The sequence below is a fragment of the Leptonychotes weddellii genome, chromosome 2, assembly GCF_054177405.1.
Source record: "Leptonychotes weddellii isolate Sample4059 chromosome 2, ASM5417740v2, whole genome shotgun sequence".
NCBI classification, from domain to species: Eukaryota; Metazoa; Chordata; class Mammalia; order Carnivora; family Phocidae; genus Leptonychotes; species Leptonychotes weddellii.
The window spans coordinates 60,206,199-60,228,200 of record NC_138370.1 but is presented as its reverse complement, the minus strand read 5'-3'; the positions used below and the strand labels follow the sequence as shown (position 1 = coordinate 60,228,200).

Here is a 22,002-nt window from a genome sequence, read left to right as displayed (position 1 = left end):
CTAATAAGATGCTGGTAGAGTATATATAGACCTGCAAAGATGAGGTTGATCTTTGGTGCAGGGGCTCTCCCATTCAGCCTTTTATTCTCTCCAGCTGTCACTAGTCCAGATCTTGCAGAGACCCCTATAGTGCTGACAAAGTTAAAAAACATTGTCTCGAGCTCTTTTCCATCTTGCAAGATGGTGGGTGAAAAAGCCAATATTAACCTGAAGCCAAGAAAGCTGATGCTGGTGGCAAGGTTGAGAAGGCTAAAACGCAGAAGAAGGGGAAAACCTATGGCAGCCGAAGCCCTGTCCTAGTCAGAAGGAAGTGGCAGGTATTCCTGATCGGCTCTGGATTCCAGAAAGGCTGTGTACAAGAGGAAATATTGAGCAGCTAAAACCAAGGTTGAAAAGCAAAAGGAGAAGGTTCTTGGCTACTGTCAGGAAACCAGTTGTTGGTGACAAGAATGGTGGTGCCCAAGTAGTTAAAATTTGCAAAATGCCTGGATATTATCCTACTGAAGGCATGCCTCAGGAAGCTGTTGAGCCACAGCAAAAAACCTGTCAGTCAGCATGTGAGCAAACTGTGAGCTAGCATCACTCCTGGCGCCATTTTGATCATCCTCACTGGGTCCCAAAGAGGCAAGAGGGTGGTTTTCCTGAAGAAACTGAGCAGTGGCTTGCTACTTGTAACCAGATCTCTGGCCCTCAATTGAATTCCTCTGTGTAGAACACACCAGAAATTTGTGATTGCCACTTGCACCAAAATCGATATCATTGTGAATGTGAAATGTGAACAATCCCAAAACGTCTCACTGATGCTTACTTCAAGAAGAAGAAGCTGCATACACCCAGACGCCAGGAAGGTGAGGTCTTTGTCACAGGGAAAGAGAAATAGGAGATTACAGAGCAGTGCAAAGTTAATCTGAAAATTGTGGACTAGAAAATTCTTCCAGCAATCAAAGCTGTTCCTCAGCTTCAGGGCTACCTCTGCTCTGTGTTTTCTCTCACAAATGGAGTTTATCCTTCACAAGTTGGTGTTCTAAATAATGATTCCTTTAAAAACAAAAAAATAACGGTTCCTTAAAAACAAAAAAAAAAGTCTCAAAAAAAAGAAAAGAAAAGAAAAGAAAGGAAAGGAAAGGGATGAAAAGAAAAAAGAAAAGAAAGGAAAAGAGAAAAGAAAAGAAAAACACATATGGACATTAAAACAGCAAAATTCTTGAGATACTCCTTCTATAGTCATTCTCAAAAAAAAAATGCATATTTAAAGATGAGAATTCCAAGTTAATAATATGGGGACAAACTTCAGGGGAAAAAATAGAGGCAGTTCACAATACCACCACATTCCTTGTGTATTTAGTGTTCAATGTTGGAAAGAGAATTTCGTATACTTTATTGTAGTCTTTAACCTAAAATTAACAGAACAATTAAGTAGTATAGAAACTATGCTTGCAGGACACATCCATCATATTTAAAACTGTTATATATAGTTTCATAATTTGATACATTTCTCTTGGGATCCTAACATTTGACAAAAATGTCATTTACCAGATAATCTCTTGCATAATATTTATTGTCCCTAAAGATGTTGGTAAATAAGTGGGTTATATTTAAAGACTATTTGACCTCACACTTCTTTTTTTTTTTTTTTTTAAGATTTTATTTATTTATTTGAGAGAGAGAATGAGAGACAGAGAGCAAGAGAGGGAAGAGGGTCAGAGGGAGAAGCAGACCCCCCACTGAGCAGGGAGCCCGATGTGGGACTTGATCCCGGGACTCCAGGATCATGACCTGAGCCGAAGGCAGTCACTTAACCAACTGAGCCACCCAGGCGCCCCTGACCTCACACTTCTGTGGGTAAACTGTAAGAGCTATCATGGCTTACGCCTAACATTTTTCCATGAGTAAATGTTAGAGATGGGAACAAGCACAAACAGGGTTAAGTTCAGAAGAAATAAGCACAAAGGAAATCATGTAGAAGAAAAACAAAGACCACAAATACCACAAATGCACTCACCTTTGTGCAAATATTTTTGGACAAATTTAGAAATGGTCATACTTGACCACAGGATAAGGGTGAATCAGGACAGTGGGCAACAACTAATAAAAACAAGTGTGAAACAATGACTTGTGAATGGGGAAAAAACTGAGCTGGTACCCTTTTTGATTAGCCCACTCTTCACCAAAAGTAATAAATTCCATTGGTCTGGGGAAGGAAGTTTAATACAACCAGTACTTTTAAATGCCAGGGTCAATTTCTGTTTTCTGCAACTAAGAAATACAGAAATAAATGAATGAAAATAAAAATTGTACCAAATCATTCTTCATATCTATTAACTCAAGCTTAATAATTGCATATTCCAACCTTCTATTCCTATTTTAATTACATTAATGGCTTTTGGTGTTCTCTTTTTTTCTTACATTGATTTTCATTTTATATTCTTTTTGAAGTGTATCTATGCTTTTTTCAACTGTGTAACTGATCAATTTTGTATATTATTTTTGCTTTAATCTCTCCTGTGTCTTTGGAATTATATATGCCTACATACTTATGAAAATATATTTGACATATATATTTCTACATGAATACGTATTAGAGAAAGAAGCAAGTAGAAACAAGATTAAGTTCATATTGTAATTCTAAATAATTTAATTTTCCTCTCCCTACTCTGTTTCTTGTCAATGTCAGGTTTTTAAGCTGCAAGATAGTTTCTCTATTTTTAATTTATGTGTTTTTAATGCATTTATTCATTTATGTCTAAATTTTTAAAAATTATCTTCTGTTTTATTCCAATAGGATCATTCAGTTCTTTGTGTCACTTGTTCTTATTTTAACACATGTATTTACAATTATAAATTTCCCTGTAAGTACTGTTTTGGTTGTATCTGTCAAATTTTGACATGTAGTAGGTTTGTTTTCATTAAAGTCTAAAGTGTTTCATAAATTTCTCTTTACACAAATTACATTTGATAGTTTTTTATCGTACAGACCATAAGCCATTTTACAGCTATACTTGGTGATTAACTTTTAAATATTTTTGCTTAGCTTTTACTCACTCCATCTATCATTATATGAAAGAAATATTTTTGTACAGATCATTTTCTTCACCCAAGTTCTATAAAGCTTGCTTAATAATTTTGAAATAACATTGCAAGATTAATATTTTTTCATATTATGAAAAATAATGATAATATATTTTTCATTTTTTTCATCATTATATTTTCTGGATCTGTTGTTTAGATTTTGTTTTTGTTTTTTGACCTATGTGTCAGTCAGGTTTTAGTCATGAAAAGACATTGCATTTGATGTATTTCAAGATAGAATAATGTTGGAAACTAGACACCTGGCATATCTCACATATCCATTTATCTTGAAGAATTCTGGACTTATTTTTCATGCTGGACTACCTCATCCAAGATTATTTTCCAAGAGAGGTTTTATACGAGTTTAAAATTTCTGAAACTCTGTATGCTGAAATTCTTTTTTTGTCTTCACTTTTAAATGGCAGTTGCGTGGGATTAAAAAAATATCTTGACTTGAGTTTCTTTTCCTTCAGCCCTGTGAGAATATTACTTATTCTCCTACTCACTCAACTATTGCTAATGAGAAAATTGAAATAAATCTGTATCTTGTTTCTTTATGGATGGTTGGCTTTTTCTTTCAGAAAGCTTTTATCTTTTAAATCTTTAGTTAATATAATGTGTCTATATGTAGAAATTTTAAAATCTGTTTTGTATGACAGCATCGGAAGACTTTCAATCTGAATTCACTTTTCTTTAACTAGGAGAAACTCTGAGTCGATGTTCAGTGAGTCCATTTCCTTAAATATTTTATTTTCTGCTACTCTTTTTTTTTTTTTTAGGATTTTTTATGTATTTATTTGAGAGAGAGAGAGAGCGAGCATGAGCAGGGGGGAGGGGTAGAGGGAGAGGGAGAAGCAGGATTCCCACTGAGCAGGGAACCCGGTGCTGGCTAGCTCCATCCCAGGACCCTGAGGCCATGACTTGAGTGAGCTCAAGGCAGATGCTTAACCGACTGAACCACCTAGGCATCCCTCTTTCCTGCCACTCTTACTTTTGTGTGGGGTCTCTTAATTTAGAGATCACAACACTTCTGTTTTATCTTATCACCCACACTTTTTTTTACTTTCTTTTAATATTTCTCTTTGTGGCTTTCCAATGGTCTCTGAAAGATATTAATCCAATATATTTTTTTAAATTTTATTTTATTACGTTACGTTAATCACCACACATTACATCACTAGTTTTTGATGTAGTGTTCCATGATTCATTGTTTGTGTATAACACCCTGTGCTCCATGTAGTATGTGCCCTCTTTAATACCCATCACCAGGCTAATCCATCCCGCCACCCCCCTCCCCTCTAGAACTCTCAGTTGGTTTCTCACAGTTCATAGTCTCTCATTAACCCAATATTCTCATGCATAAATTTATTTTGTGCCCTTTGCAGACTATTCTTCAATCCATCCACTAAATTTGTATTTCAGCCGCAGTATTTCTCAGAGACTATATTTAGAGTTGGCCTTTCTTCATGACTGCTTCTTTCTTAGTTTTACACATATGCTCCTTCACCTCTTTGACAATATTTTTTAGGCTAATTCTAAATTTTTGCTCTCCCTCTATTAACTTTGCTTTGTCTGGGATAGTCTACCCAGTTTTTCCTTCTCTAAAATTGTGTAGTGCTCAAAGTTTGATTATTACATTATGTGAGAAAATATTGTCTCAAATATTCCATCAGGTACCTTGGCTCTTAATTTAGACCTGATGGAGGAAGTGATGACTAAGAATATTGTGATTATGTAATGCATCATCCAAGTCAGGACATTTTTGAATGCGAAAGAGTGTGTTAAAATAATTAAAATCAGGGGCCCTGGGTGGCTCAGTTGGTTAAGTGGCTGCTTTCAGCTCAGGTCATGATCACAGTGTCCTGGGATCGAGCCCCCAATCAGGCTTCCCTGCTCAGCGAGGGGTCTACTTCTCCCTCTCTCTCATTCATTCTCTTTCTCTCTCAAATAAGTTAATAAAATCTTTTAAAAATAATTAAAATCATACAATATTTTTAAATAGTTCTTTATTGATGACATGTTTTATTTTACCGTGGATCTTCAAAGTTTTATTTTTTTTTAAGATTTTATTTATTTGACAGAGAGAGACACAGTGAGAGAGAGAATACAAGCAGGGGGAGTGGGAGAGGGAGAAGCAGGCTTCCCACCGAGCAGGGAGCCCAATGCAGGGCTTGATCCCAGGACCCTAGGACCATGACCTGAGCCGAAGGCAGATACTTAACGACTGAGCCACCCAGGTGCCCCTCAAACAGTTTTTTTCACAAATTATTTTCAAAGATAAGATTCTTTCGAAACTAAAACTGATTACATTCAATTTTGAAAATTGGTTCATTTTTATTGCTATTTGAACATTAATTTAAAAATACCATAAGCAGAATTGCAGAATCATTATTCTTGATGTGTGTGTTTATAATATATATAATATATAATATTATATATATAAATTACTTATATATATAAATCAAATGTCTTTAATACAATGGAACTGATATTTATCTGGGAATATATTTTTAAAATATGCTTTATTTATTTTTATATTTTTATAAAACTCATGTAATCTTCTTCAAACTTTTATGTTATTTAAAAAATTCAAAATAATTGCCTTCAATTGATCTTTCTTCTGCAGGTCATAATAGTTTTTATGACAAAATTATTGATTATATTCCCTATGCTATACTTTTTATATGACTGCCTATTCAGGTCATAATATTGTTAATTGAATAAAGTCTCCCAACAGATGTTGAAGCACCCAATAAGCTCAGAGGAAATAATATTAAATGGAGAAGGTGGGTGAGGGGGTGGGGTAACTGGGTGATGGATATTAAGGAAGGCATAGGATGTGATGAGCACTGGGTGTTATATTCAACGATAAATTATTGAATACTAAAAAAGGAAAAATTAAAAAAAAACATTAAATGAAGAAGATTCTTAACTCTCATTTTTTATATCAAAAATGTATAAATACTTTGTCCCATCATTTTTGCCTCCATTTTGAGCATATTTCTTCAACAAATATTTTTATGAGTCAAAATTTATAAAATAAGTTTTTGAAGTTTATTACTATTTGGAATGTTTTGGCAAGTATAGATGCTGGAAATCAGAATCCCATTCAAATGCATTCTATTTACCAGTATAGAATATAAACTTAGCTGATAAACATAGGAAATCCAAGAGATTCTTCCCACAATATGAAGTATTCCAAATCACAATAGTAATATTTCAAACTTATACTTGTAAACTGCTCAACCTCTCATAGATTAATTTGTTCATCTTTTTTCTTATTTTTTTAAAGGAATACATTTTAATATCTTTTGTTTTGAAAGCTTTCTTTTCAATAATTATGAGACAAAACCACTTCCAATATTTAATTGATAATAAGTAGCAAAGACAGCATCGACTGCTGTGGCACAGGGATTTTTGTATTAAATACAGCTTCATCACCTAATTTTTGTAGTTTATTTGCTGTGCATATATAGAAATGTTTGCAAATTTTAACAACCTGCTTATATTTAGATTGATAGAGTACTGCGGTTTGTATGGCAAAATTATGAGCTTTGTGTGCATCACTGCCAATTCCAAGTACATTCCTATTCCAATGTTTTCTTAATTCAGCAAGTATAATGCTTGCGTCATGATGTTGTGCTCTCAGGAAATTGGTATTCTTATCGCTGCAAATAAAAATTTAATTTTCAAGGTGGAAGCCCTGACTCAACTTAATATACCATTCAAATTTTCAAAGTTTCGATTTAGTAGCTTGGATTAAAACATCAAACAATTATCGTAAATAACTGTTTTTCTCTATTTGAAGCATCATATGATAATATAAAATTGGAATCTTTTAAGTGTTTAAAAATCTTCTTTTGCTAACGAAGCCAACTCATTGCCCACTACCCCTTCACTTTTTACAAATGCATAAAATACTTGGAATAAAATCTGGGTAGAATTTAGAACAGCCAATTGTTTTAAGTGAAGCCATGCTTTACAGACTGATATGCAAATAAAGATGTCTCACCTTCTATCATGGTATTAATGTAACTACTAAAGTTTGAAGTAAGTGTTGATGTTTTTTCAGCAGTTTTTTTTGTTCGTTTGTTTTTGGTTTTGCATGTGGCTAGTGACTTAATCCTGATGAGAGATATTAAATATCAACAAATATTTTTGCAAGTTACATATACACCCTCAACTTCCTTGAGAATTGCAAATGTAGTACATAAATTGCTCTTAAGCTTGCAATTTTGCTTTTTGAACTCATTACTGTGAAAATCCTGCTGCCACTGGAATTGATCTGTTGGACTCAGAGAATGAACACACAAGATGACTAAACATGGGGGATCAAAGGGACACATTCTAGATAAACTATGACTTCCTAGAGGAAATCCAGTCCCCTTGTGATCTTCATTATTTTTATTTTCAACACGTAAGAGAAGAAAATGATTAACTCATCCAATATTCTCAAACTTTGTTTTGTTGCCATTCTTTTTAAACATGTCTTCAAAAAATAAAGCAAGAAAGAAAAGAAAATGAAAATCTTCTAGGAAATATGCCCAGGAACTACTGCAAAGTCTCAAAGTGAAAAACAGAAGAGAGCAAGTACTCTTTATTGGTACTCTGGAATCTCAAAAGATATGTCAAAATGCCTTCGTTCTGCAAGCTAGATATTTGTATTTTCTTATAAAATTTGATGTTGCCCCTTTTGAACTGCCTAGTAAGTGCTGGGGTCAGGGCCTTGTGTAATTCCTATTCCTGTTACTATAACGAACCATATTTTAAATATAATAGTTGAGGGGCGCCTGGGTGGCTCATTTGGTTAAGCGTCCAACTCTTGATTTCAGCTCAGATCATGATCTCAGTGTTGTGAGATTGAGCCCTGATAGACCAAGCCCTGTGTCAGGCTGGGTATGGAGCCCGTTTAAGGTTCTCTCTCTCCCTCTCCCTTTCTCCCTCCCCCCTCCCACTCTTTTAAAAAAAATGATAGTTGAAATCATAGAAATGGTTGAATTACACTTTAATTTCTATAACGTCACTCTATCTTTCTTTAATATCATATTCCTGAATTGTGCATATGGGGCTTTGCACTACGAAAACCTCCCTATGACATCCACAATATCATGAATTTCCCCTGATGATCAAAAGAAACATAGACAACAATGCTTAGAAACTTGGATCCACACCAGCCTTCTCTTAATTATAATTAAATCATATTGCCACTATATTTTCTTTTTAAAAGTATGTAGTTATTTTAGGAGTAAGATATTTATTTTTTTAATGGAAGTTGCATTTAGAAAGAAATCATTAAAAATAGTCTAGTCCATGTAAAGCAGGTTGAATCATTTTTCATTGAACTGATTACTAATTCCTTAGTCTAGCTTAATAAATCTTTCAAAGATGAATTTTTATTGACCAGAACTATATTTAAAGATAGTGTTCATAAGGCATTCATAATTAATAACAAAATTTATAGCCTCCCATTAGTTATCAACATACATCTGGTACAGAAATTAAAGATTGAGGAAATAAACCATTTTTTAGGCTTCAGAAAATTAAAAAAAAACTAGCATAATACTTCAAAACCTTGGGAGTTATTTTAATTTTAACCTGAGTTATTTGGCTAAATACCTGTTTTCAGCCCCCCATAAATTAGAGAACTTCTAATATCCAAAATATATTTTTTAAGCTATAGCATACTAGTCTTTATAATATTATTAAAGACCCACACAAATTCCTCATGCAAGATTTGCAAGAATATAGAGAGTTTAGGAGAATGGCTCACACATACGCAACAAAAAATCATTTGACAGAGATAGAAATTTCAAGACAACTAGCTTTTAACCTTTGAAACATTTCTTGTACTCTAATTCACATGTTCACTTATTGATTTATTGTTTAAAAATGAACAAAACCAGTAATTGTAGAATGCTGTGCTTTAAGAAAGGTGTAGCCAGAAAAGTTTTTGACATTGACACAAAATTTCAAAAAAGATTGATGGGGCGCCTGGGTGGCTCACTTGGTTGGGCGACTGCCTTCAGCTCAGGTCATGATCCTGGAGTCCCGGGATCGAGTCCCGCATCGGGCTCCCTGCTCACTGGAGAGCCTGCTTCTGCCTCTCTCTCTGCCTACTTCTCTGCCTACTTGTGCTTTCTCTCTGTGTGTCAAATAAATAAATAAAATCTTTAAAAAAAAATAAAAAATTTCAAAAAAGATTGAAACTAGGGTGCCTGGTTAAGCCTCCTACTCTTGATTTCGGCTCGGGTCATGATCTCAGGGTTGTGAGATCGAGCCCCCAGTCAGGCTCTGCTCTGGGCCTGGAGCCTGCTTTAAGATTCTCTCTCTCCCCCTCTGCCCCTCCCCCTACATTCCCCCCGACTCCTCAAAAAAAAAAAAAAGATTGAAACTGAAGCAAACCAAATACGACTAAGCTTCACATACAAAAATCATTTGAACAGTGAGGTAATAGCTAAATTATATGGAATTAACTGTTTTAGAGAGCCCTTATTGAAGTATATGTTTCAAATTATCTTCTACCTTTCAGTGCCCTATCAGTGTATAAATGGAATGGATAGATGTACAGAGTTTAAGTATCTTTTAATGCTTATAGCATCCATGAAGGCGCTGTTTATGCCCTATCAAGCATTCTACATAAACCGGGTTTGTTCATTTTTAACAATGGCAATAATGTTACAAGCGGAAGTATTATTGATGAATGAAGATTACTGACCTGCCCCTAGAAGAGTGCATGGTTTGTTTTTTCCAGTTGAGTTGATGAATTTGGAAATGTGCATCTATACTCTGCATCTTGTTTGTCCTCCTGCGAGCTGACCTGTGTGTAAGAGTTCCTTATGAAAGTTAGAAGTGAAATATGCGGCGATGGCAAAAAGCCAACCTGGCCAGCCCACGGGGAGATCAAACCTGGGATCTGGGCCTCATTAGCACCATGCTCAAAGCAAGTGAGTTAATCATCCACAGACTAATTGGGTCCAGACTGCATTAGTTAACTTGTTTTTAAGTTTTTCCTAGTTTAATATCATATACAGATAAGCAATTAATAAATGCTTTCCTATTACAAAGCGTTTAAATCTAATATTTAATATTAAATATTTATAATTTTGATTATTCTCAAACTTGTGTGTTTTTAATTTTCCACGTTAATAATCTAAAAACTATTTTAAATATTTAAATATAGATGTTTTCATTGCTTGTAAACTCCTTGACATAAATAAAGAAGTTTACTATTAGTTTCATAAACAGAAGAAGGGATAAATGACCATTACTATGAAAAAATTGACAAAACGATGTCCCCCACCCCCTGTTACACCATTTCCCATTGAAAGTATTTTTAGGACACACACAGTCATAAAATCCTACACAATCACTAGGAAGATAGCAACCCAACACTATCACTAGGTAGATGATCTAATTTTATGATGAGGAAAACTAACACAATTTAGCAAAGAAGAAAGTTCATTTGAGGGAAGAAAATGACTTTATGTGTTTAAGTATGTATGTATGTATGTATTTTTAGGAATATTATAAGAAAATCCATAAGGTGAGAAATGAAAAGCCTTAAAAGGAAAGAATTAGAATAAGGCTCAAAGTTTTTAATAAGAGTACAGGATTTCTTGGTAGGGAGGGGAATCTAGCAAGTAGGGAGGATTATAGAGTAAGGAATGGAAAAATTGAGGACTTTTTAACAGCAGGATAGTATAATAGGAAATTCTCAACCAATGGTTTTCTGGTGTAATAACGCAAGTTCCAGTGGTTCGAGCTTCGGCAAAGAAAATGCTCTAGCCCAGGACACTGAAACCTCAGCAAGCAATGCATAGATACAGGGACTGCTCAAGATTTCTTCCTGGTTGCATGGCAACAGGGCCATCCATTAACCAGCAGCTCTGATTTCTGTTACTTTACTTCTTTCTCTTGGTTCTTGGATCTCGCGATTACCCTTAGATCCATAGATTCTGTAAACTAATGGCCACCTAATAAATTCATGTTTTGCTTTGGTTATTTGACTAATACAGCTTTGGCAGAAGTAAACGAAAAGCCACAAAAGAGTATAGAGAGCAGTCATTGTGCAAAAGCAGAAAATCGGAGCTGACTATTGAAAAGTGCGCCCTTGGGAACTCATAGATACCTCAAGAGGACCAGGATTGACACGCCACTGGGTATGGTGTAACCCTGGTATGGTCCAGCTGGTCATTTGCAGCCAGGACCACTGTGATAGCCTGTGCCGCACTGTGATTGTTCGGTGCCACTTGTTGGTCCTTTACATGTCACTGCTGAATAGGACGTTAGATTTCCTTAGTATGTGGGATAGAACTATCCAAAATGACAGAGTGTTTTGAACTACTATATAGATTACCTGCATAAGGTAAGAAATTGGACTCATTTCATTCCATTCACCTAAGAAGAAAATATTTCATACATTTATATTTAAAATGAAGATAATGCAAGAGTACAGATGAACGTGGCCTCATGTCAGTGACTGTTACTAACTACAATTCGTATCTTCATATCTTCAATTATGTATGGGTATGTTTACATCAACTTGATGACCTCTTAAGGGCTTTATACACCTTCATTACTGGCTCTTGTATATTTGCTTTGAGTCAGACTGAAGAAGCAGAAAGCTTTGGGGAATAGTAACCATCCTCAATCATTCTACCCAAATCCTTGAAGAGATGAATGTCCTTATATCACTAAAAACAATCATATCTGATTCTTGGTAGCAATAATGAGAATGCCTGGCTGGCAGTGGCTGGGAAAAGTCTTCACAAATGTGGAACTAAGAATTCCTCTATTTACTCCCCATTTGCAAAGGGGCCCTTCCAGGTGGAAAGCTGCATCTAAAACTAGAGTCAACTATGCTTGTCTTCACTCAGCTACTGGTTCAGGAGTTCCTTGAGGCACTCTTTCTCCTTGGTACAACTGTTTGATTGACAACTACAGAAAATAGTATGATTTTGCCATATATTTGTCTGCAAACATTGCATTCTTATCGTTGCAAACAGTTCTGTAAAATGAAAACATTTTCTTTCATTCAGAGCTGTTTTTGTGTGCGGAGATCTATTAATATCCCTTTCAAAACCTTTCATCAGTTTGAGACCATTTTTTGGGAGTGAAACACTCTTTTTGTTTTCTTCTTCATTTTGAACTGGAAGTTTTGTTCTCTGATGATACTTGCTGGCTCCCAAAACCTAAAGAAAATCACAGGGAATAAAATAAAACCCTCTGCCTTTGATGTCTATCCAAGAGCATGGAAAAACTATCACTTCTTTTACCTACAATTCCTTTAATTTTGTCCCTCGACTGCTAAGAGATGACAATTAAAGCATTCAGGGTCTAAAATAGAACCAAAAGTATAATAAAAAACCAAAAGAAGCATTCAGAGAAATCGTTTTTAAGATTTCATCACGGTAACGAAAATAAGAATAATTTTGTGTCTCAGAAAAAATAGTGCAATAAAGAACAGATATAGTTTTTTTTTTTTAATAATTCAGGCCACAATACTTTAGCCTATCACATATTTTAAGTTTTCCTGATAATTCCTGATTATAGTTTTAATTTTGTGTCATAAAATCAGAAATATAGTAAGTTCCAACTTGCTTCAGTATATACATTCCATTTCTCCTGTAAAGACAGAACGTTCTTAATTCTGCCAAGGTTAGAATACCTTAATTTAAATAATAATCAGGGGGGGCTCCTGGGTGGCTTAGGTGGTTGAGCATCCCACTCTTGGTTTCGGGTCACGTCATGATCTCAGGGTCTTAAGATCAAGCCCTGGGTCGGGCTCCCACTCAGTGCGGAGTCTACTTGAGATTCTCTCTTTCCCTCTTCCTCTCCCCCTCCCCACACTCAGGTGCATGCCCTCTCTCTCTTAAATAAATAAATAAATAAATAAATAAGTAATCAAAATGGCATTATAATAATACATGTTTGTCTAGGTGGAGAAAGATTATATAATCTGTAATGCCAGAAATGAAGTGTGCCAAATGATAACACCACTCCCTATAAATCCCATTTCTCCTTTTTCTTTTGCAACAAGCCATTTTGCTTACGAATAAAAATAATATTTGCAGAATATTATTTATGGTAATCTGTGGGTCTCTTATTGATCATCAGATCATTTAAATACAATGTTTTTTTGAAACATTTTAGAGGAACCATGTTAAATTTGTAAAATATAGAGAAATGTATTAATCTGTTGTGTGGAATTATAAAACATGTGTTCTCTGGTAGCCTCACCACTGCTGTGTTCTACTTCTGTGCTTTTTGCACCTCAGATTCCAGAATTTTTGAATAGGAAATCTTTTTTTTTTCCCATCCAAAATGGTTATTGCAAAGGACAAATAAACCAATGGATGTAAACTTTTTTTTTTTTATTTGAGAGAGAATGAGATAGAGAGAGCATGAGAGGGGGGAGGGTCAGAGGGAGAAGCAGACTCCCTGCTGAGCAAGGAGCCTGATGCGGGACTCGATCCTGGGACTCCAAGATCATGACCTGAGCCGAAGGCAGTCGCTTAACCAACTGAGCCACCCAGGCGCCCGGATGTAAAATTTTGACTAAGACATATTTCTCATACATAGTGCTATATTTTGTTTTTTTACTATCCTTTTTATTAGTAAAATATAGATGTTATTGAACACAAATGAATTTTAAGATTAATATTAAATAACGTATGTCTGTGGACATTTTCCTTGCCCTCATTGTAGGATGTTTGGGGAGCGCCATAACTACTCTAGCATCTGTCTCAATGTTTCTCAAATTGTGATCCTTAAAACACCCCTATCTGACATACACAGGCTTTCTCATACATAAACATACATTATTACACTTTAGTTTATGGATATCTAAACTAGAGCAAGGTCTAGAGCTCCACTCGAGAATCAGACAATGTGCGAAACATAGAATGCATATTTTTAGAAAACCCTTTTCTGAACATCTATCCTTTAATCTTATTCCACTTAACAAATCCCTTTTTCAAAAATACGTTTTACTTAATAACAATCAGAAATGGAATGGTTAAAAGTGCCTGGAAAGCAATGTCTAATGTAGGCCTTTTATATAGTCCAAGGAAATTTTTATTTTGTTACACATGCATATATTATTCACATTTTTGTTAATAACCAAATCAAAACATTTATATGAAATAAAACTATTTTGATATTAAACTTTGAATATATGTTATAAAATATGTATTGTAAGGAAAAATAGTCTTTCAGTATAATAACACTTAATGCATAAACATATTTACAATAATCTTGGTTATTTAGGCCTTTGAAAATAAAAAAAATTAGATTTTGTTTTTGTTGTTGCTTATGAGTCAGTGATGAATAGAGTAAGTCTGTTATATATAATATTCCTGCTTTGATTTGAATAAAGCTCATGCTGTCGAGTTTCCAGTTGCAGTTAAGACAGAGTGATCATATGCCAGCATATCCCTCTTACTGATTTCAATTAGCAATAATCGCGCCTCTGAAAACACTGGACAACAGAATATAGAAAGCAACTATCACAAGACACTGAAAAGTAATTACGATAGAACCCCTCATAGGAAAATCAAAACTCAAAGAATGAGAATGGGATCCTCTGTAAATCTGCTACTCAACAAAAACAATCAAAATGTTGACAATATTTCAAAATCTACTTTTTCAGAACTCTGAGTATTAAATGAGTTTTGGGAAAAACAAAACAAAACAAAACAAAACACCAACAACAGAGGAGCACTTACTCAAGAGAAACTGCTGAACCTCAGGGCAAACAGCAGGATTTATAGCTTTTCTTTTCTTTTTTTTTTTTTTAAGGATTTATTTATTTATTTTAAAGAGAGAGAGGACACGCCTGCACGTGAGCATGGGGAAGGGAGGGGCCGAGGGAGAGGGAGAGAGAAAATCCTCAAGCCGACTCCCCGCTGAGTGCAGAGCCTGATGCAGGGCTCGGAGCAGGGCTCGATCCCAGGACCCTGAGATCATGACCTGAGCCGAAATCAGGAGTCAGCCGCTTAACCGACTGAATTACCCAGGTGCCCTGAATTTGTAGCATTTTAACTTAGCTTATTCCCATCTCTCTTTCCCCAGCTGTAGTCTTCGAAGCCAGCAGTCTCGTCAGCATGGTAGCTGTTAACATAGCCTGGCCACCACCAGAGGGGAGAGAATGAAACTGGAGACCTTAAAAATTCCCAATCTCAGAACAGTCTCACTATTCAGTAGGCCTTTCAGATCTCTGGAAAAGGTGGTCTTGCTGAACAGGAGAAGCCCTATCCCAAGGATTTGTTCCCCCAAATCAGCAGCACTTGTTTAACACAGCATTTTCTTGAAGTATAGGCTAGTCGGGGCAAACAAGCATCTGGCAAACCTGTAGAAAGTTCTCTGGAATGAGATATCCATAGAGAACTTTGAAAGCTCTGATGTATACCTGGAAAAGCAGAAAGTCACATGCATGTGCGGGACTGTGGATATGCCCACAAAATGCCTAAGATGACTCCAGTCTCTCAGCCCTGGGTGACCTTGAGGCCCTGCATAAGTAAGAAGTTAAGGCTAAGATGGAGTTGTAAACTTCTTGAGCACTGAACTTTATATCCAACACACACACACACACACACACACACACCCCATAGGCCCTCAGGAAAGTTTGGAAGACTTAACAGTTCTTAAGGCATTTGAGGAAATCTCTGTACACTTATTAACTGACCAGAGTGAACCATGAAAAATAATTCAGTGGATGCTGAGTCATTCTTTATGTGCACCGTATGGGCAGTTCTCTCTACAATTGAAGTCATCCAATGGGAGAGTAAGTACTATAAAATTTCACCTAACTTTAGTTGTAGTGATCAGTGACACTACCTTGGCCCCCAAAGGCATCTTAACTCCCTGACTGGGTTGTTGTGAGAAAATGGTCCTAGCCTTCCTCCTTATGGTTCCAGGCAGCGGCTCTGTAATCACCGGTACACCCTGCTGTACTTGAAATAACGCTTCAGACCAAGTGAAAGTGCATAAGGAAACTTAAGAAAAAAGGCCTGACCATTCGGTTAACTAGTTGGGTCCAGGACATTGGAGGGCAGAGTTGAGGTCTTTACTATAGGTGAGCTTCATGGTGCTCTTTGGATTCCTGTTGATATAAACCTTAATTAAATGCTGTATGAGAAAAATTGAACAAATCTGGTCCCAGACACTGTGAGTAAAATTAATCAGAGTGGTTGACAGGGAGGTACTCACGGGAAAATGCAGCTGAAGCCAAGAAGATATGGAAATCATGAATGAATACTGTTGTTAAATGATGCATCATGGGTCTCTCATGTTCTGTATATCACACAAGAAGAAACACTAGTTACTTTTATTCCAGATTATCTTTTCAAAGATGTTTTATAACAAATGGCTTTACAAGATGGAGCTAGTATCTCCCGCTAGAGCAAATAGAAAGTTTGTATATTGCTCAAGATAGTAAGGATAATGTTTCCATTTGGGACAAAGGATAGTTAGGTTCACCCCACAACATAAAAGATTTGGGTCCCTCAGCTAGTATTAGCTGTGTCATCTGCCTGGGCCCCTCTCCATCACATGTCTGGGGAAAAAGGAAACCAACACAAGAGAATTCTCATGGGACTTGCTGGACCACAAGTGATAAAAATCCTTTGTTTCTTACTCAGAAATCTATCTTTTTTCAGCACCCATGAAATATATCAAGTAATTTTTTAGTTTGTAAATAAAGTAAAATATGACTTTTAAAGATTCTTGACAAACAGATGAAACCTATGAAAATAGTAAATTATTTTGATCAAATATTTAGCATATTTTCAAGAAAGATATATGTTCATAATAAATTCAAACCGGGGCGCCTGGGTGGCTCAGTTGGTTAAGCGACTGCCTTCGGCTCGGGTCATGATCCTGGAGTCCTGGGATCGAGTCCCATGTCGGGCTCCCTGCTCAGTGGGGAGTCTGCTTCTCCCTCTGACCCTCCTCCCTCTCATGCTCTCTCTCTCTCATTCTCTCTCTCTCAAATAAATAAATAAAATCTTTAAAAAATAAATAAATAAATAAATAAATAAATTCAAACCAAAATCATCTAATTTAAACAAAACAGAAAACCAAGGCAGCCTTTCATTTGCTAATAAGAAAATACCTGTGGCAAAATGTGCATGTTATCAAAAATAAAGTATTTGTGTTCTTGCGGCACCTAACTTTCTAATAATGGATATTGAACTACATTTTCAGAGCGAATTTACAAATAGTATTTATCTGATCTAGAACTTTAGAAGTAATATATACAATTACTTTATGAAAAATAAATTTTCATCTAAAGTTTCAAAATAGGGGCACCTGAGTGGCTCAGTCAGTTAAGCATCCAACTCTTGATTTCAGCTCAGGTGGTGATTTCAGGGTTGTGAGATCGAGCCCCATGTAAGGCTCCTCACTGGGCATGGAGACTGCTTAAGACTTTCTCTCCCTCTCCCTCTGCCCCTTCTCTCGCTCTCTAAAATAAATAAATAAATCTTTTAAAAAATAAAGTTTGGAAATAAATATACAAAATAAATTACTAAATGGGTAAAATCTATAAAGGAGATAAGTAATCAATATCTTTACACAATATAAATTGTATTCTAATTCTCTTGAACAAAAGCAGTTTATCAAAACCTTTTTTTTTTTTCTTTTAAAAAGATGCTAGAGCATTTTGGTTCACAGCAAAATTGAGAGGAATGTAGGAGGATTTTCCTTATGCCCTTTATCCCCACATATACACAGCTTCCTTCATTATCAACATTCTCCCATATACTGGTACATTTGTACAACTGATGAACTTACATTGACACATCATAACCACCGAAGTCCCTAGCTTACATTAAGGTTTACTTTTGCTGTTGTACATTCTTTGGGTTTGGACAAATGTATAATGACATGTATCCACCATTATTTCAATTCCTTTAGGTAAATACTAAGAGGTGTGATTGCTGGCTCATATGGTTAGGGTACATTTAATTTTATAAGAAACTGTTGAACTACCTTCCCAACTGACTACAGTTTTGCACTCCCATCAAAAATTAGGCTTCCGCTCACTCCACATCCTTAGCAGCATTTGGTGTTGTCAGTGTTCTGGATCTTATCTATTCTAGTAGGTGTGTAGTACTACAAAATCTTACTTTTTAAAAACCTCATTGTTTTTCATTCCTAATAGGTACTTTCATTTGCCAACAAGGAATTAGAATAACTGTCCCCATACCTTCTTAAATACTTTGCATTGTCAAATTTTTTTTTATACTTTCCATTTTAATTGATGAAATAACAGTCCTAATTTTATAACTTTATTATTGTGAAATACAGTATACATTTTAAAAACGCACCAAGGAAAATGTAACTGTATAACCACAACCAAGGTCAACATACAAGTATTGCCAGAACCCAAGATGCCTTCCTGCTATTCTGTTCCATTCTCCTTTTTTTTCTCCTCCAAATAGATAATAATTACTTCCTTACTTTTCTTTACATGTTTTTCAACTAATTATATATCCAGAAGCATTATAGTTTACTAGGGTCCTTTAAAAATATTACATAAATAAAATCATAAAGTGTGCATTCTTATAGTTACCTTACAGTTTTATTGAGGTATAACTGATGAATAAATTGTAAGATATTTAAAGTGTCCAACATGAGTATTTGATAGATATAGCAAAGCATTCTTAGGTTTTTGAGGTTCATTCATGTTTTAGTTCTGAGTTAGTTTCAGCTGATCAATTATTCTCCTCATTATTGTAATAATTTTCTGGTTCTTTGCATGCCTTATAATTTTTTGCTGGGTTCCAGACACTGTGATTTTACCTTGTTGGATGCTCACTATTCCCTTAAATATTCTTGCAGTTTGCTCTGGGACAGTGTTAAGTTACTTGGAAACAGCTTGCTCATTTTAGGGGTTCCTTTTTTCTCTACTACTAAAGTACTATAAAGTACTATAAGAAGTTTCTGAACCTGATGCAGTTTCAGTGTTTTCTACTGCGGCTGCTTGGAATGTATAGTTGACGCTAGATGAGCCTGAGGAGTGGTTGTGTCTGATCCTTTCAGGTGGTCCTTTTGCCAGGCTCAGGTAGGTTTCTCACATGTATGTGCACCTCAGAAATCAATGGGAAAATTCTAGAGGTCTCTGGAGTTTGGTCAATGTGTAGCTCTTTGCTCTCTAGCATTCTTCTTTGTGAATTCCAGCCTCCTTGGCCTCCCAGACGCCTAGCTCTCTCTCCCCAGTGCAAGGAAACCACCTGTTTCTGCCTGGGTTCACCTCCCCTTCACTGTGGCTTTGATATACACCTCATATGTTAATTTAAAAATTAACTCAAACAATCAAAGAATTTATTATTGAACTATAAAACTCATGTAAGGAAACACAGAAAATCTGGATGACTTTAATTTTGTGATGAGTTTTTAAATATGACACTGAAAACATGATCATGAAAAACCATTGATGAATTGGACTTTCTGAAAATTTAAAAAAAAACATGTGTTCTATATATGCAGGGCACTATTAAGAAAATCAAAGAAAACAATGGAATGGTAGAAAATATTCTCAAATCACATATCAGACAAAGAACACATATACAGAATATATTAAAACATCATTTAAAACACATCACTTATAAACACTTAAATCACATAAAACACTTAATTTTTTAAAAAAATAAAGAACTCAAAAAGGGCAAAAGATATAAACAGACTTCCTCAAAAATAAGATATGGAAGACAAATGAGAATATGAAAAAGATACACAACATCATTAGTCATTGTAAAATGCAATTAAAATCGCAGTGAGATAACACTTCATACGTGGCTAAAAATGCAAACAACAACAACAAATAAACGAACAATATCAAATTCTAGGGAGGATAAGAGCAAGAGGAAATTTAATTAATTTGGGGTGGGAATACAAAATGCAGGTTCTCCTTTTTTATAAAGTAAGACATACACTTACCCTGCAGCCCAACAAGCCTATAACTAACTATTAACCAAGTGAATTAAAAACATATCACAATAAAAATACGTGAGTACATAAAACCTATACATGAGTGTTTACAGCAGTTTTATTCATAATTACCAAAAATGAAGCAATCAAGAAGTAACTCAACAGATGAATGGATAAATAAACTGTGATATGTCCATGTAATGGAATACTATTCAGCAATAAAAAGTAAACTAGTATTCACCTAATGACATGGATTAATATTAATTGCAATTTGCTAAGTAAAAGAAATCAGACACAAAAAGCTGCATATTGTATGATCCCATTTAAATGGCATCTTGAAAAACATAACACTATAGAGATGGAGAAAAGATCTGTGTTTTGTGGCTTGGAGGCTTGACAATGACTAGGGCTACAGAAGCAGTTTTTTAGGATGATAAAATTGTTTTGTATGGTATTGCTGATAATGATTCACGACTTTGTCAAAACCCATAGAATTATATAACAAAAAGATTAAACTTTATTGTATGCAAATTAAATAATAAGTACCTGGAATGTTATGGGATACCTGGATGGGATGGAAACAAATGAATACGACTGTATTATTAATGTTTGGCATAATCTCATGAACAGAGATTAGAATAAAAAGCTCTGACCTCAAGTCAGCAATGTTTTGACAGCATATTCTAAGGCTAGAAGACAAAAGGAACAGTGCATAAACAGTAATTCTATTTGGTGAATTTATTTCTTACAGCGATATGGGTTGACAATTCTGAAACTACATATATCTAGAGTTAAACAAATTCTTAAATAAATTATAAGTAATGGGATCCATGTTTCTAATTGTCACAGTTTGAAGTCACACATAAGAAAGTAAGTGTGTGTGTGTGTGTAAGAGAAGATCAAAAATCTTGTGGAACTGAATTAGTCAAAGATACCAGTATGAATCTATGTTAATTATAATATATAAAGGGAAAAATATACATGAAATAAATATAGATATATGTGCATGTACAGTTTAATATACATACATGTATTTCCTAGTTCTGTCCAGTGAGAATGTCTACAGGAAAGACTGTACAGGAGCAATGAGCATACCACACACCCAGATGTTGTTTTTGACATACTATTATCTAATAACAGAAATCAGTCTCCTTCAAAAAATATCTGATTTTAGAGTTGATGCAAGGAAAAGAGAAAATGAGTCTGGATCACCTTGTAGTGCCAGAAAGCACAGAAATGACCCCATTCCCTCTGACACACACTCACCAATAAGAAGGGAATATGTCAGAAAAACACTGGAGCCAACCAGAAAGAGCTCCAAATGACTGAAGTTGGCCCCATTTGTGCAATGAAATAAATAATTATTGTACTGGTTTATAATCCAAAGAATAAAACATAGATCTACGAATCCATATTGATATAAATGATAACATATGTAAGTAAATGGGAAAGAGACAGATGTTCCCTAGAGAAGACATTTAAGTAATAAATATAGAAGAGAATGAGGAAATTAGAAAATTATCATTAAAACAACACAGTAATAACTGCTACTAGCAAAATCCATTGATGAGTGTTAAAATTAATGGGTAAAATATAGGGACGCCTGGGTGGCTCAGTCCTTAAGCGTCTGCCATTCGGCTCAGGTCATGATCTCAGGGTCCTGGGATCGAGCCCCACATCGGGCTCCCTGCTCCGCAGGAAGCCTGCTTCTCCCTCTCCCACTCCCCCTGCTTGTGTTCCCTCTCTCGTGGCCTCTCTCTCTGTCAAATAAATAAATAAAATCTTTAAAAAAATTAAATTAAATTAATGGGGAAAATATTGATAGAATATTTGCCTAACTTTACAGTAAGTCCCTCCAAATTTTTGTTAATCACTGTGGTGGTTTTTAATACAAGTTCACACATTTTTTGATAATCCTACCTCTAGGAAGTGGAACTTGAGCTGCCCCCCAAGAGTGACTTGCTTCTGAAGAACATAGTATAAAAGGGGAAAAATGGTAAC

The 22,002-nt window shown here is 35.3% G+C and overlaps 1 pseudogene; it reads left to right on the top strand.

The window, feature by feature from the left end:
• The first annotated feature begins 206 nt into the window (after window positions 1-206).
• LOC145715778 (large ribosomal subunit protein eL6 pseudogene) lies at window positions 207-1,069 on the top strand (annotated as a pseudogene).
• The last annotated feature ends 20,933 nt before the right edge of the window (window positions 1,070-22,002 follow it).